Source organism: Pelodiscus sinensis, chromosome 2 (genome assembly GCF_049634645.1).
Source record: "Pelodiscus sinensis isolate JC-2024 chromosome 2, ASM4963464v1, whole genome shotgun sequence".
Classification (NCBI taxonomy): Eukaryota; Metazoa; Chordata; order Testudines; family Trionychidae; genus Pelodiscus; species Pelodiscus sinensis.
In genome coordinates, this window is record NC_134712.1 from 18,313,178 (window position 1) to 18,325,414 (window position 12,237).

At 41.6% G+C, this 12,237-nt stretch overlaps 1 long non-coding RNA gene across 1 annotated transcript in view; it reads right to left on the bottom strand.

Annotated features, from left to right (window-relative positions):
- Window positions 1-2,663: 2,663 nt before the first annotated feature.
- Window positions 2,664-12,237, bottom strand: part of LOC112545870 (uncharacterized) — a 57,715-nt gene continuing 48,141 nt past the window's right edge. The window contains exon 4 of the long non-coding RNA XR_012901223.1: window positions 2,664-6,876. This is a non-coding gene — a long non-coding RNA (uncharacterized LOC112545870). The remainder of the gene's footprint in view (window positions 6,877-12,237) is intronic.

The window sequence follows — 12,237 nt, forward strand, 5'->3', positions numbered from 1 at the left end:
TAAATCCCCCACAGCATTTGCAATTCCGAAGTGTCTCATTAGCATCCCTTTTCCGGAAAAGGGTGCCAATGTAGACACAGCCTGAGGGTTACAGGAGTCGGAGTAAGAAGTCCTCCAGCTTGACAGTATTTTAACATCATTTTGAAAAAACTGCCTGCTGTGTAGACGCAGACTAAGTTATTTCGGAATAGCGTTAGTTATTTCAAAATAGTGTTGCAGTGTAGACATACTCTAAGTGACAGCAGAATGTTGACCAACACGTGTTTTAACAAAGACTGCACAAATATCAATGAATCTAAGGAAAAAGGAAGATCTTTTGTATGGGACCAGACTCAACATTAGCCTTTGATTCCTGGCACTGCAACTCTTTTCATCTCAATGGCTCAAATTCTATGTGAAATATTTCTCTTTTACCCACTCTTTCCCTCTCCTGTATGCTGTTCAGGATCAGGACTGTTTCTTCCTATACATTTGTACAGAACCTAACACAATAGGACTCTGGTCTTTTAGGACTGTGAGGTGCTACTGTAACAAAACTAGTGATTAAGAAATCTGAGTAATCTAATTACTAATTTGTAATTTAATTTCATTTACTTCCCATAACTTAATCAAAATCCACAATTTCAATTCTGAAATAAGTTCCATCACGCAAATCCATTTCAATTTATCAACATCCCTTTGTAACATTATACATTGGCCAAACTGGACAGTCTTTACGACAAAGGATTAATGAACACAAATCAGATATCCTAAATAGTAACACACAGAAACCTTTTGGGGAACATTTTAACCTGCTCAGTCACTCTTAAATGGATCTAAAAGCGACTATATTATTTCAAAGCAATTTCAAAAACCAGCTGGAAAGAGAAGATGCAGTAATTGCCTTCATCTGCAAATTTGACACCTTTAATGAAGGTCTGAAAAAAGACCTTGCTTCAATGGGCCACTACATTCAATACCCTGATGACGTTACTAAGTATTGGGCATTTACAGCTCATTCAATTAGCCTCATTTAGCACAGACATTCTAATTGACAATTTTTCCCCTTCTCTTTCCCTACTCATCCCCTTTTACTGCTATTTATTTGCAGCTCTAGACCCCTTGCTCCATTCATCTGAAGAAGTGGGTTGTGCTCATGAAAACTCATGATACCATCAACATTTTTGTTAGTCTCTAGTTCGAACTAGGGTGGTTTATGTAGGCAACCGAAGTTGCAAATGAAGCCCGGGATTTGAATTTCCCGGGCTTCATTTGCATCTTGCCGGGTGCCGCCATTTTTAAATCCCAGCTAGTTCGGACTCTGTGCCCACGGCTACACGCAGCACGGACTAAGTAGTACGGATTAGGCTTCCTATTCCGAACTACCGGTACGCCTCGTGCCAAGAGGTGTACCAGTAGTTTGGAATAGGAAGCCTAATCTGAACTACCTAGTCCGTGCCGCATGTAGCCGCAGGCACGGAGTCGGAACTAGTCGGGATTTAAAAATGGCGGCACCCGGCAAGATGCAAATGAAGCCCGGGAAATTCAAATCCCGGGCTTCATTTGCAACTTCGGTTGCCTACATTAACCACCCTAGTTCGAACTAGGGTGGTAGTGTAGACATACCCTAAGGGTGTGTCTAAACTACATGGCTCCATCGATGGAGCCATGTAGATTAGGCTGATCGGCAAAGGGAAATGAAGCCGCGATTTAAATAATCGCAGCTTCATTTAAATTTAAATGGCTGCCGCACTGAGCCAACAAACAGCTGATCAGCTGTTTGTCGTCTCAGCGCACTAGTCTGGATGCTCCCGCGCCAACCTGAAAGCCCTTTATCGACCTCTCCGTTATGCCTCGTAGGATGAGGTTTACCGGGGAGGTCGATAAAGGGCTTTCATGTCGGCAGGGGAGCGTCCAGACTAGTGCGCTGAGCCGACAAACAGCTAATCAGCTGTTTGTCGGCTCAGCGCGGCAGCTATTTAAATTTAAATGAAGCCGCGATTATTTAAATCGCGGCTTCATTTCCCTTTGCCGAACAAACAAATCTACATCGCTCCGTCGACGGAGCCATGTAGTTTAGACATACCCTAAGGGTATGTCTACACTAGCCTCTTAGTTCGAACTAGGGTGGCTAATGTAGGCATTCAAACTTGTAAATGAAGCCAAGGATTTAAATATCCTGGGCTTCATTTGCATGTTCCCGGGCAGGTACCATTTTTAAAGCCCCTTAGTTCGAACTGACTGCCTGCGGGTACACGCGGCAGTCAGAAGTTAATCCAAACTAAGTCCTTAGTTTGGATTAACTGTTACTCCTCCTGCAATGAGGTGTAACAGTTAATCCGAACTAAGGACTTTGCAAGTTCAAATGCCTACATTAGCCACTCTAGTTCGAACTAGGTGGCTAATGTAGACATACCCTAAGGTGCTGTAGGACCATTCGTTGTTTTTTAAGTTCTTTGTAACTTGTCATTGAGATGGAACATAATGCTACCAAGAAGCAGTGAAGAGAACCATCCACTAATTAAAACTGTAAAATATGTTTTTAAGAAGCATCTCAACGCCATTTTATGTTCTTACCAAATCATAGACCAGAATGAAAAACTAAGTGATTCATGGGCAGTAAATCCATGCTGATCCTTGCACAATGACTATGTCCTTGCAATAATCCCACTCTACCAGTCCTCTCCCTCCAAAATTCTATCTGCAGTGCCATATCCTCTATCAGACTATGTGCTAAGATGTCTTCTTCTATATTCCACCACTTCCTATTGGGTCGGCCTTGCTGCCTTTGTCCTTCAATCTTGATCTGTTTGGTTCTCTTACCACAAACTTTTCAGGACTACATTTTCATGACCAAACCATCAGAACCTGCATACCTTCATTTTTTTCCCCACAGTGTTAGTTTGAACGTGTTTCTAGCATCCACATTCCTCACATGCTCTTCCTTGTGCACACCACTTATACATCTAAATATTATTATTCTGTGGAACAGATCATTTGCTCATGTTTTTTCCCTGTGGCTTAACACTCAGGGCACATCTACACTACATGGAAGATTTACCTCTCCAGACATCGATCTTCCAGCATTCGATTTAGTGCATCAAGTCTGGACCCGTACATCAAATGCTGAGGGCAGTTCCAACCAGCATCTGGTACTCCTCCTTTTATGAGGAGTAAGGAAGTAGTAATGGCCTCCCACTGAGTGGACAGCGTAGAAACACAATATAAAATATGTGTATCACAATATCACACAAAATATGTGTATCACAATATTAACATAGCTGGAGTTGCTTATCTTATTTTGCTCTTCCACTGTACTATAGACCAGGCCTCAGTGCCATACATTACAGCTGGACAGACCACCATTTTATTTGCATTCTCTTTTAATCTTATTGATATTCTCTTGTGACCTACCATTTCTCTCTTTCCATTTGAACCAGGTGTTAATTATCAGAGCTCTAATTTCATCCTCCATTTCCCTGTATTCTAGAACCCAGATACTGGAAACTTTTCAATTTGGGTATCATCTGCTCATTTAGTTTCTCTGTGCATAAACAGTCCCAAGCCCAGCTGAAAGAGGAAGATGGAATGGCATCAGGTTGGCAGCAAGCCATAAAAATGTATCATAAACTATCAGTATGAATCCCTTACGTGACATTTAAAAATTGAACTGATCTCTCTGCTATTCTCAGCATTAGTCATCCTAATTTATATTTGGAAGCAGTCAAGAGTATATTTACTTGTGAGAATTATGGGTTTTGTGACCTTCCTGCAATAAAACTCCTGTTTGGAGTCCCAGATGCCTTCCTAAACAATTAAAATAACTTAGGTCTATTCCTCTGAACTCAGTGAACACTACTGTCTCCTGAAAAGATGTCCACATAGCTAAGTGCATGATCCAGGTGATAAGGGGGAAATTCCTGCTAGTTCAAATCCAACTACTACCCTAGAGCCCCCCAACACAGCATCTTCTTCTTAAAACTTTTTCCATTTAAAGTAAAATGAGGTGGCAGAGCTGCAGAACCTCAAGTCTTTCACTGGCATTTTTATGTGCTTTAATTAAAAGCATCTTAATTGATAAAATTTGGATTTCTAAATATTCTGGATGTCATTGCCTATAACTCCCATTCACTGATGCTTATTGGAGTTATGGATAAAAAGTACAAAAGTCGGAAATGAGGTGTCATTTTAGTACAGCTTTTATCTTCTAGTTTCCTTTATACCTATTTAAAGTTTTGTGCGTGTGAGAAGTCCAGTTTGTCTGTGCAGTGCCTAGGCTCCTTGGTGCTACAATACTACAAATAGGACCTACTGATAAAGCCAGGAAATTCTGAACTTTCTCTGCCGCTTTTCTCCTGGGGTTTTTGTGGCTCAGCTGCTGCTATTTCTCTGTGGATCACTTTACATTTCTGTAGCACTTTGCAGCCTGTAATTTGTCATCACAACTTGCCCCCGATCTGTAAATTATGATCTCACTTACACTCGTGTAAAGCCAGAGTCACTCCACGGACTTGTGATCTCAGTTATTCTGGACATACAACATTTTCACTGCACTTAGAATCTAGTCTAAAAAAATAGTCATACCTACGCCTCTCTCACCAGCCAACAAAATGAAGCCATCTTATATGGCAGCCACTCTGCACAGCTAGCCTTATGCAATGTTGGGAGGAAAGGGTTGTTTGTTTGTTTGTTTGTTTTATTAAAAGAAAAGTGGACACTAATTTATTTAATTGAAACCAGGAGAGGAGTTTGGGGTAATGCAGGAGAAATTGGAATTTTGCCAGGGTAACTCTTCACTTCCAAGAAATATTATGGGATTTTTATGAAGCCTTTTATTTAACTTGTCCAGTAAACACACTGAGTGGTGTGTCAGAACTGGTCGGAACATTTTTGACTCAATGAAGTTGTTGAATTTTGTGGAGACAAATAGATTTTGATAATGTTTTAATCTGGAAGAATTTAGAGAGGGACACATACACTCAAGAGCTGGATGGCTAGATACTGCTTTGGGGCATGAGAGACCCATGCTGAACCCCCTCCATCATGCAAAGCGATTTGGGATGAATATCTTTGGTCAGACAGCAGGGACTTTAACCTGGGTCTCCCAAATCTCAGACCAGTCTCCTTTCTCACACATGCACACTTCTGTTTTCAATCCAATGCAGAATGACAAATTCATAAAACCTCCAAAGTTGCCATGAAACAGAATTGCCATTCTCCATTCAGCTCTGCTACATAGACACTAGGCATGAATAAATGGGTTGCACCCAGGCAAAAGTTATTGAAAGCAGTCACTGAAGTGGTAAACAAAAGGGAGAGTGCTTGACATTTATGTGCAGTAAATGTTCATGTATTAAGGACTCACACCCTGCAGTGAATGTGCAATAGCCTAGTCTTGCTGGGTTTTTAAATAAAACATTTTGTTCCAGATTGTTTAAAACACTGATCACTCTTGGCACTGAAAGCTCCAGTTCTCGACTGGAAAATGAAGACAATTTGTTCTAGGGTGTGAATTCTACATCATGCAACCAAGTGGCTCACAAGCAAATGGTCTTTGTCAATAAATAACAATAAAGAAAGGGGCCAGGACTTCAGTGTTCACGTCTCATCTGAAAGAGAGCACCTTCAGCTACACAGGACCCGTTAGCAACACGCTGGGGCATTGACTCGATACTGAGTCAGAGAGAAGAATGCCATGTAATGACTCACCAGCACCACTTCTTATGCAGCATTGTATGGAGCTAAATAATGTAATCTGTCTGTCTACTGGAGGGCTTTTAAAAAGCACTAGAGCACAGAGAGAGAGAGCTTTCCATGGGACGCATGAGAGAATTAAGGGCTGCATCCAACTCAGTGGAAAGACTCCCATTGACTTCATTTGCAGTTGGATCAGAGCTTAAATATAATGAGGAGGGCTGAAAAAACTTGTAGGAATTGATAGTAGTTACCAGAGATGGAATTTCAGAGCAAAATTCTGTCTTTGGAGAATCTCTACTGAAATACTCTCCATTATCTGCATGCTCAGATCTCCCACCTTCAACAGTGAGAATTCTGCTTTTCTAGGAAGAGCACAAGAGTGACAGTGAAATCTGTTTCGCGGAGCCTAGAGCAGAGGTTTGCCCTCTGGTTGCATAGAGACATTCTCAGAGTTTCCTGCAGATGGCACTGCTAAATTCGAAAACGAACAAGAATTTTGCCAACTTCGACTGAACTCTAAGTTAATTAGTAATATTGTCTGAATGTCAGGGTTAAACCATTTCCTGTCACGACAACGTATCTGAACGAGACATGGGGTCTCAAGACCCGATCCTGCATTCCTTGCCATCAGCAAAAGTTCTGGCTGTAAATGAAATGCAGGCTCAGGCTCTGTATTCATCCATTTCATTCCAGTGTTTAATTCCTTTCATTTACTAAATGGAACAGAAATAAAATTCAGAGCCTCTCTTCCTATTGGGGAAATGTGGCAGTACCAGGTGCTTTGGTAGATTTATATTCTGATGCAAGAGGGTTGCATATTTTTATGTTATTATTATCAAGAAAAGTGTTAACTCTTTTCTGAATCTTGCTATGTTCTTGGTCTTCATACCATCTTGTGGCAGGGAGTTCCACAGATTAAGCATTATTAAGTTGACTATAAGAGTGAGTCCTTTTCATCAGTTTCAACCTGGTTGCTTTAAATTTTCATTTGCTGTCCCCTTGTTCTTCAGATCTGAGGAAAGGTAAATAGCAAGCAACGGGGACACCCTTCACCTTGAGAGATGGCTCCTCGAGAATAAATTTAATACTAATTTAAAGAAGTATGCACTGTTGATGCGCATACTGTACTCTTTCTTTTGATGGATGAGGACATCAGAATCCAACTGCCAAGCCAGCTCCTCCCACCAACCACAAATTCACCTGAAGGGCAAGAAAAGAGCAAAATTAATTTAAATCCATCTCTCCATTTGCAAGCACTTTAGTTTGACAGTCTTTAAAACCCAAGGCCATTGCTCGTCTTTCAAGGTGAAAGCTCTCAAGGAATTGAGTCTCATGTATCTTGTCAGCTCCTGTTTTACTGTCACCCAAGGACTTGACTATCCTAAGCAATATGACTTATGAAATACAGCAGCATTTGCAACTCGAAAGTGCATTCAATCTCAAAAGCACATACGTCAGCTAAAATGGGTTTCAAAGCACAACTCGTCTGAACTGATTTACAAGTCCCCCACCAGACACAGAATCACTTCTCCTATCAACTTCATTTTACAGGCCTCGAACACTTGGGTACTGCATCCAGGATTGGGGGCAGGAGGTAGGTATGTCAGTGGTAAAGGGATTTTTTTCGTCACTTTTAGCTTCAGGAGTATTTTATTTCCTGTTAGTATTGCCATAAGAGGTTTTTGTGTATACACTGGAGAAGTCTCCATGATGATGTGCTCACCTTTCTGCAACGGGACTTAAAAATGCTGCCACAGTCACTGTCCTGTGGTATGATTAGAGCCAAACCAGTGCAGCTGTGCTGGAAACAAAGAGAATATAGCATGCATCTTGCCGCTGCTATTCACGTGCAGGAAGCAGCTAGGACATGCTGCCATCGGAGAGCTTGGAGAGTGGAGTCAATTACTTAATATCCCTCTTCCGAGTCAACACTTTCAGGAGGGGAAGAGGGAAAAGAAAAAGAGAAGGTGATAGTGCTTTGTTCTTCAAATGCCTTATTTTTCCTTTAAAGGGAAGATTTTCGGCCATTGTGGGGTTTGGTTTCCGCTCAAAAGAAAGTCTTTCTAAAATATCTGGAACTTTTCCGTTAAAAGCATTTCTGGAAAATCATGCCAGTGTAGACGTAGCCCAGGAGTCATACCCCTATCTCCAAGTGTAGACATACCTTAATGTTGTCAGTTCTCAGTCTGTCCCAAGCATGGGGGAGAGAAATGTAACCAAGCTATTAACTGCTCCTCTGGGTTCTCAGATATGCTTTTGAAACTGTATGTGTCTATAAGCAAAAAGTGTCCTTCTGGGTGTCACTGCAATACTTGGGCCCAGATTCTCAAAATCTAAAGCCATAGTTGGAGTTTAAATAGTAACAATGGCTCAAAGTCATTTCCCTCTTGTAGGATCCTGCAGCTTACTATCATATTAAATTCATTTTAAATGAAGTATGTGTTTGCATAACAAAGTCTCTAATAGGAGACCAACTTAGACTATGTCTGTAGCGAGATAAAAATCTCAAGGTTGACCCAGATCAGCTGGCTCAGAGGGTTTGGCTTCTGGGGCAGGAAAAAAAAATGGTGTGTAGATATTTGGAGTCAGGCAAGCGCCCAAGCTCTGGGACCCTACAGAGATGGAGAGTCCCAGAGGTCATGCACCAACCTGAGTCTAGAAGTCTACATGATGATTTTTAGCTCCAAAACGAAAGCCCCAATCTTTTAGCCAGCCTCGTTTTTTTATCCCTGCCTAGGCATTCCTGCAAGGTCAAGTTCTGCTCTCAGCTGCATGCCAACAATTCTCATTGAAATCACAAGGGCTTAGCCGATTATAGAATTCAGAACCAAAGTTCTATTTTGTTTGTCTGCCCTCTGCTATTAGTGTTTCATTATGGAAGGGAATAGATTTATTGTTTTAATTGTTGAATCCATCAGAGACGTCAGTGCTAGGATTGTTACATAGCAAACTACAGTTAGGTTCTATCATGGCATAAAGCCTCAACCACATCAGTCACATTCTGAGGTATAAATTGTCACACCGTAATTCATGCCCTGTTGTGCCTCATTGCTTAATTATACAGTTTTATTGCAACTGGATTTTTTTATGGTAAGTCCTAGGCTGACATCACTCTGATTAAGAACTCATTTATGTGATTACATAGTAACACAATAAGATTTTGAGTTGGAAGGAAACCAAGTCCTTTCATGCCCATTCAGCTGCCTAGCTAGTGTGCATATGTATACTCTATAATTTTGTAGGCTTTATTTACAGCGAACAAGATTGAGCCCTAATGACCTTGAGAAAAGTGCAAGCAAGCAGTAAGGTTTATAGATATGCAGATAACATGCTTCTTTAGACTGCTTCTCTTATCTCTAGTCCTTCAGTGACCTGTAGTATTAAAGCAATTGATATCATCTTCAGTCTGAGATTTCTCTTGATGACTTACTTATGCTACAGGTTGAACCTCTCTAGTCCATCACTTTACTCTTTGGTCTGGCAACATCTGTGTTCAGCATGATTTTGGTTAGCCAGATGTCTATTTATCATGAGTATGGTCTAGTTTCCCATGGTCCCATTGTGACAGACTCCCTCTCTCCCTCCCCCGCTTTATGAAATGGACTCATGGACACAAATATGCATAACTCAACTATGTTTGGGACAAAGTGCCTCATGTAACCTATCAGTCTTAATGCCTTAATCTGCTGGGTCTATATACCTTATTTTGGTGTACGTATCATTCTTGTGTGTAAAGTTAGATATATGGAATATGCAATGGTTTATGGTTTTAAATGTGCAAATGAAAAACATCAAGGGTGTTTCCAATGATGGGATGCCTCAATGTTTTGGCAATCATATGTAAACACCCTTTTTTGTTCTTTAAGTCTTAGTAATTGTTAGTTTTAGGAAGTCACATGTCCACTTCAACTGGTAGGAGCAGGCATAGCACTCCCAGGAGAATGAACCAAAGAGCCCCTTGAGAGGGGACTTCCCTGGTTCGGAGGTTTAGCTGGAATAAGAACCAGTTTAGGGTGAATTTGTAATAAGGTAGTACTGAGGTTAAGCTAAGCATTTGCTGTTATTTTAAATTTGTAATCTACTTTGCTCTGCCTGTTTTCACTTTTAGTCTCCTAAATCCTACTACTTGTACTTAATGAAATAAAAAACAACAAATCACTTTTATTTACTACCAAGTCCAGTGTAAATAATTGTTATCTGGGGGAGTGATCCATGTGTACATCCTCCTTTCATTGTTAAAGGGGGCTCACCTAGGGTACGTCTAAACTACATGCCTCCGTCGACGGAGGCATGTAGATTAGCCAGATTGGCAGAGGGAAATGAAGCCGCGATTAAAATAATCGCGGCTTCATTTAAATTTAAATGGCTGCCTCGCTCTGCCGATCAGCTGTTTGTCGGCAGATCGGGGCAGTCTGGACGCGACGCGCCGACAAAGAAGCCTTTCTTGATCGGCACAGGTATGCCTCGTGAAACCAGGTTTACCTGTGCCGATCAAGAAAGGCTTCTTTGTCGGCGCGGCGCGTCCAGACTGCCCCGATCTGCCGACAAACAGCTGATCGGAAGAGCGGGGCAGCCATTTAAATTTAAATGAAGCCGCGATTATTTTAATCGCGGCTTCATTTCCCTCTGCCAATCTGGCTAATCTACATGCCTCCGTCGACGGAGGCATGTAGTTTAGACGTACCCTTAAATAATTCATTTGGGATTCTGATCCCATTTGGGGAGTGGTATCCCTGGAAGCTGGGCCCAAAACTGCATTTCCCTTGGATCTGAAGAGTTTCAGCATCTGTACTGCTCCTTGGGGTGGGGGGAGCAGTGATCTCAGCTCAGTGTTTTGGCTGGGAGAGACTTGGGAGCTGACCCAGCAGGACAGGGTATTGAGAAACCCCAGAGAGCAGGAAGGCGAGTGGCAGTGGCCATGTCAGCACTCTGGGAAGCATCACCCCATCTGTGACCTCTCCCCATCACACCCATAAAGTTTGTTTACAGCCACCAATTTGGCTCTCAGAGTCCTGTGCTGTTATTTAGCTCTAATTTATCCCTAAATGTCTTCCAAGAGCCCAGTAAGCAGGGAAATGTTGGTAATGCTGCTAGACAATATCGACCTCCTGTGGTCCGGCAAATTCTTTGGTTTGGCACCAGTTAGATCCTGAAGGTGTCGAACTACAGAGATTCGATTTTTAGTGCAAATGGGCCTCAGCATTGTATTAGGCAGAGATAACTGCAGATAGTCCCTATGCCAAAGCCTCACAGTTTTAGGCCCTGATTCAGCAAAGAACTACATCATGTGCTCCAGTACCTTAGGCTTCATCACTGTACTGCTTGTTGCACCACTGACTCTGATGTCTTGTGCAGCAACTTTTTTTGTTTTATTACTCCATGTGTTTCCCATAGAATTCAGTGGATTAAATCTTCAAAGCACTTTAAAATGAAACTTCATTAAACCTTAAAACTGCCCCAGTGAAGCAGGCAATCCAGTACTACCACTGTTTTCACAGTAGAGGGAAACTGAATTCCATAGAATTGACTTGCCCAGGGTTGCAAAGTAAATCAGATTTAAACAAACAAACAAACAAACAAACAAACAAACAAACAAACAAACAAACAGGAGCTTCTGGCTCCCAAAACTGTGATCAGTCCATTAGATCATGATATCTACTTTCAGTCCATCCACTTTTCTTGGCGTGAATGTATTTTACATGGGGGGATGTGTCCAAGACCCTGTGCAGTTGTTCATCATGTCATAGAATGATAGAATACTAGAACTGGAAGGAACCTTGAGAGGTCCCATCTCCTGCCCTCACAGCAGGACCAAGCACCAACAATCATCCGCATTAGCTAACTAAGGCTACAGCTGCACTACAAGCTGTTTCCAGAGGAGGAAATGCAAATAGAGCGCTCATTTGCATAGGTCACGCTCTCATTTGCATTTTCTCTTCCAATCCTTTTTGCGGAAGAGGTTTTTGCACAAAAAAGCACTTTTTTGTAAATGGCACTTTTTTGTTCAAACCCCTCTTTTGCGCAAAAGCCATTCTTCCTCAAAAAATGCAAAACCTCTTCCGCAAAAAGGATCAGATGAGAAAATGCAAACGAGAGTGTGACATATGCAAATGAGTGCTCCATTCGCATTTCCTCTTCCGAAAAAAGCTTGTAGTGTAGCTGTAGCATATGAGAGCTGGGCATATTTTTCCACTGGAAGTTTTCTCAATCAGAAAATGCTGTTTTGATGGAATCTAAAGATTCCATGGGGACATGTTGAGTCTGTTGAAACTTTTGAAGAACAGGCAGGCTGCCCAGGCAGACTGGCTTCTTGTCAGCTTGCCCATGTATTTCTCTATGCTCCTGAAAACCGCCCCGGCAAACAACTTGATCCCAGTTCTGGAGCCTATCTGGCTCACTGCTGGATGCCAAGAAGCCCAGACCAGTTTTTTATTATTATTATTCCATTTTGTTTCTTCAGAAACTAAATTTTTATTGAAATATAATGTATGTTCTGTGGAAAGTTTCACATATCTGATTTTTCATTCTGCACACGTGGGCGCTAAAAAGTAGATAATATTT